Below are 6,000 nucleotides of genomic sequence, written 5' to 3' on the forward strand. Positions count from 1 at the left end.
GCTGATTGATAACATATTAAGTCTAGTTAATGTTATCCAACTTAAGGGGTGATAATTGTTTGATTGTAAATGTATTCAAGCTGACTTGTCAAGGTAAATCATATAAGTATAAGGTCAAGTTGAGGGTTGAAGAGTGTGAAGCATGGGATTGAAGAAGATGAATTAAAGAAGAAAATTAAAAGGATATTTGCAAGAAGATAGAGTATATACGTTAAGTGAGCTGCAAAGAACATTCTGGTAAAGGAGGATCAAGTAATCAAGCTAGAATAAAGATATGAATCAGATAAGATAGTTGCATTAGCAATCAAGTCAAGTCATTGTCACTATCTAATAATTGTATCAGTGAATCAAATCTCCTAATAGAGTTAGGCTAACAACTATTTGATAAATCCTCTAATAAGACAACATTTCTAGATTGAAGGTTCTGAAGACCTCTAACAAGGCCACTCCTAATAGGGTGATCTAAATCCTCTAATAGGGTCACATCCAGTAGTGTGTTTTGTAACCTTTAACAGGGTTGGCTCCTAACAAGGCTCACTTCATAAGAGTGAGAAATAGTAACTAGATGCAATTGGTGGTTTTCCCAAATTGGGTTTCCATATTAAATCTTGGTGTCTCATGTGTTCATGTTATTTCCTTTATGTTTCTACAACTAAGTTAATTAATATAATTACAGTTAATATCTTAAGATCTATATGTTTAGTGTTAATCGAGTGATCCTATGCTAACCAAGTTACATTAGTATATTTAGTTTTAGTAGAGTTTTGATTTTGTATTGTATTGACATCTTAAGGGACTTGGATATGTCTTTGTGTTAATTTATTTACCCCTCCCCTCTCAGTTACTCCTTTACATTTCCAATAGATGATAGTCATGGTAATGGTTATGAAGATGATGATGATGCTAATGAATATGGTGGGGGTGATGGTCATGATGATGATGATGACAATGATGATGATGAAGGGGACAAGTATGATGATTGTGATGATAGTCACGATGATGATATGGATGAAGAGGTTGATCAATGACATGATCAATGAAATGTATGCTAAGGTATGGTCAATGTCACGTATGAGGTATTGATTTATTCATAATTTTTTTGACCTATATGTTTTTATAATTAAGTTATTATAAGTTGAACTCTAATGTCATGGAGTATATACAATAATTTTGCATCAGTACCACACATAAAGTAGAGGTAAGGAATTAAAAAATATATAATAATTTCGATGAATGCATCATTTAATTTTTGTCTTCTATGTAATTTTTAGCATATTTATCATGTAATTTTTTGGCTAATTTAAGATAAATGATTTACATATGTAGGAAATTTAATGCCTTTGACTAGGATCATGCACAGTGACATGGATTGATAGGTATACTTCAATAGACCCTATAGATACAATTTATTATTTGTGTGTCAACTCTTTACCATCCACATCAAATTTAGTCCATGTATCTCATTTAATGGATTGTAGCTATCACCAAATAGGTATTTGTCTAATATGTCTTTCTCGAGTGAGGAAAATGGAGGAATAGAAGATAAATGTGAGACATATAGTAGGTCTACAATAGGGAGATCAACTAGAGGTCAAAAGATTAGAAGAAAATTCAATAAATGAATGTTATTGTTCCTTGCTAAAGGGGGGTCATGTTCTTATGATAATGATACCAATGGCAACAAAAAGGTTCCCTTAAGGTACACACATCTTTAGAAAGAATGGGTACCCATGGAACTACCTCCAGTTAACACTGCTTTTTTTGTTAACAAAATGATATATTGCATAGCTCAATCTTCATTAGATGATTTTGGGCTTATTTTCCATGGATGGCATAAAGGTCAGTTATAGTAAAGTTTTTGAATTGTTGGAGTATGTAGGACCTTGTTACAATTAGAATAATTGGATGCAGATTGTGTAATATAAAAAAAGTATGCATAGATATGCATTTTTAGATAATTATATACAATAGAAATAAAATGATCAAAGTAAAAGGCCCACTATGTATATTTATGGAAGGCCAAAAGCAACAGGGAATAATGTAGGTTTTATAAATATTTCTCAGCTTGTGTCAACTAATAAGTGACTCAATTGTATATTCAAGGCATGCGAGGGAAATCGTGTTTTTGTATGTGTGATAAGATTAATAAGTGCAGGGGAAGAGTTTTTGATAGATTACAATTTGAATCATTTAGATACAAAAAAATTCTCTATCATGGGACTGGTAAGTATAACATATTTTAAACCAATTTCCTCCAATTAATATTGAATCTAATATAGAATCTATTGTGTTATTAATTTTTTTTTGGTAAGTCTATTACTTTCATTTCATTTTTGATTGCTAAGAATTACTAATCTTTGTCATAGGGCAACATTGGTCCACCATAAGGCACATGCAGGGATGTTCCTCACATAGCTTCTTTAGCAAAGGTAAACCTTAATTAGTTTAATTGTACAAATTATATAGAAACAAATTTCATATTATTATTTTCTTTTCTTTATGGATTTAGAGTTATTTTGATGGAATTTTATTGATATTGATGTTTGAACTTGATACTTATTGATAGGGAAAAGCAAAAATGACAATAGATTAAATGCAATCTAAGATTGAGGCAGTATTCTTAGATGACATCGCATGCAGCACTGACCCTAACTTCATGGATACTTAGATGATAAGTAAATATAGTAAATAAATTCTTACCCTTTTCATGTAACAAAACAAACTAAGGAGATAGAGGCACTCAAAGATGAATTGATATGTAGAGTCAATTTTATGAAGGTAAGCATTAATTAATCTTAAGCAATAATAAAAGTTCAATAGATGTTTATATTTTATACTATATTATGGATCATGATCTAAAATATGATGTCTTCTTCTTACAAGAATTTTTGACACCTATGAAACATTGTCAACATGGTAAGGGTTGTAGTGCACTACCTTCATGTAAATAATTATTAAACCTTTAACCATTCATTTAACCTTTGTATGCATTATTGACTCAACTTTTGTTTGGAATTCTTCTAGTACCCCATTTTATTTTTATCCATTGCATATGTCTTTGCTAAAAATGTATTCTTCAGCTCATTATCTCCTTCGATCACCACTCTGATACTATTGACTGCATTGTCAGCAACAAGGAGCTTGTAGACATCTTCATTTGTACCAAGTACAACTGGTAAAACCTTTGTTTTCTATATTTTTTTATGTGTTAATCATGCATTGATTTTTTTCTTCTTGGGTGCATTTTATACTCATGGACCTATTTTGTGCACTAATATATACACCTATAGTTGATACAAGAATAGAGACCCGTACTAATGAAGCTGAACCATTTCCTAGATCAGCCCATGTTACTAGTACTAGATCATTTGTGGGGTCATTATTGTTGAACAAGGAAACTATGTTTTTGTTAAAAGTACCAAAGCTTCCAGGTTCTTTAAAAATGTTATTGTTTACATTGTAATTGTAGTTTACTTATACATAAATCATTTTGGACTTATAATCCCATGCTTTTTTTTTTATGATACTCTTTTTGAGATGACATTGAAGCTATTTGGGCCCACCATACATAAAAGGTACATAGCTTCATATCATTGGTACAATATTTTTCTTTTCTTTCATTTATTGTACTATATTAAAGTTATGTATCTAAAATTTTTTTTTTTACAAAAATGGTGGAATGAATAGGGTCTTGAATTAAAAAAAAGCTCATTACATCATTAGAGGACCTCTTTGGGAAAAATACTTTTGATAGTGCCCTACTTCTTAAAAGAGCATCCAAACATATAACCACTATGAGGGACCAATATAGAAGGGATCTAAAGGATAACCCAAAGTATGAGCATCCTCCTATAATTCCATAGATGGAATGAAATGAAATAATAGAAGATGCAAAAGAGAAAAGGCTATAGGGTAAAGGAATTGAAAAAGAAGAGGGAAAAAGAAGGTATTTCATGATAGTATTAAGTAGAATGTAATCATGCATTAATTAATGATCTTTGTCAATCTATAATCTAAAATTCTTAGAACTTTTCAAAGATTGCAGGACACATCAAAAGCTATCAAAGCGAGAGCACAAAAGGTTGGCCAACACAAACTTGGCTCTGGTGGCTATATGAAACTTAAGTCTCAAATTGTAAGTAGAAGAAATTAAATTTCATATCAATTTTTTTATATAATGTTGAAAATTATTTTGTTTAATCAAATCATACACACAAAACTACTGATATTAATAAAAAAATACATGGCACAAAATTTAGTGTAGAGCCCACAGATGAAGACAAAAAAATATCCTTGAAGGAAGGCTATAAAGTCGTGGTTGGACACCTACCCAAAGAATCCAAAAGCCATATCGAAGAATCTGGTGCACTAGATGAGACAGGTAAATTGGTGAAATGAAGAGAAAATCAAACTGAATAGTTGAGAAATCTCATGTTTGGTGTTAATTTCCAACATAAATTAACTATTTCTATTTTATATATCAAACAATGATAATAGTCTGCATGACATTTCATTGCAACCTTCAAATCCTATCACAAAACTTGCACTTGGCGAAGGTCATGATGTGCATCATAGTGGTGGAGGTATTAATTTTGTATTGGAAATAAATTATGTAACCTCTTTTTGAATATTTTAGAGCATGTTGAACATCATGGTGAATGAGTGGAGCATGTTTGAAGTGTTCTACATGTTGAGGTGGCAGTCGATCAAAATGTTACTTTACATGATGTGGCATTGTCAAGTAAAGAAAAATGCATGTTATGTTCTACTGGACCCCCTTTAGTGTAGCAAATTTACTTTTTAACCCATTTACTTTTTATTACAGTAGGACCCATTTACTTTTTATTACAATAGGACCCCCTTTAGTGTAGCAACCTCATGCTCCCCAAAGAAGGAGGAAGCATCATAATTTGACATTACAGCCACAAGAGGAGGAGAATGAGGAAGATATTGATGCTCCTATCAACCTTTTGCTTAAGAAATCTAAGAAATTTTTTTTATAAAAATGCTCTTCAGTAAACCTTGTTTGATAAACTTTGTTGGATAATGAAAGAATTCCATTTTAAATAATTATCTATGAATGTTTTGTATTAATATTGAATTTTATGTCATGTTAATGAATATTTTTATGTGTTAATGAATTGTTGATTAGTGTTTAGTATTAATGAATGTTATGTGATTATATTGATTGAATGTTATACTTCATAAATGGATGAATGGATGAATGAAGTATATAATTAGGTGTTAATAAGAAATTTAGATTGATGTTAGGGGGAGGGGGGTGAGGCCAACTGAGCTTCCACCTTCACATGGTTGGCCTTTTTAGTAGAGAATATTAAAATATTCTCGAAACCATGTGAAGCTCAAACTAACATACCTTCGTTATTTGATCAATTTCATTCATTCTAGGTATTTTCTAATAAGTTCATTTTGAATGTGTCATTGTAAGGGAACTATCAAATGAAAAACTATAAGGGCCAATACTCAACTTTGTTTGGCATGATTTGGCTTCATTTTGTGTAAGCATTCTCTTCTTGAATGTGTCAAATTTACATGGTTTATGGATTATTTGAGATCTTATTAGTCCATTTCATTTTTCAAAACTCCCTTTGATTCTAAAAAAACTAAAATCAAAATCATATTCTATTTCATATACAAATAAATTAGTATATGGACACATGGACAAGGATTGCATATATGGGTACTCTATGTTTAATCTTGAACAATTAATTTGTGCTTAGTGAGGATACTTGAGTTATTTTATGTAAATTTGACTATTAAAATATTTAAGTAAAAAATAATAATAATACTTAAGGGTGATTGAAATACTCTATTCATACTTACGCTATATTGAACTAATTTTATTAGCAAATCATATGCATGATGCAAACACCAACATAATTTGATAGAGTTTTAGATTTGGGTAGATTAGTTTAGTAGTTATTTTGATGGTATGTTTAGACAAAATGTGGAAATAATATTCTTTTTGAAATTCAACTT

Source organism: Cupressus sempervirens, chromosome 1 (genome assembly GCF_028749045.1).
Source record: "Cupressus sempervirens isolate cs-2001-9-10 chromosome 1, ASM2874904v1, whole genome shotgun sequence".
NCBI classification, from domain to species: Eukaryota; Viridiplantae; Streptophyta; class Pinopsida; order Cupressales; family Cupressaceae; genus Cupressus; species Cupressus sempervirens.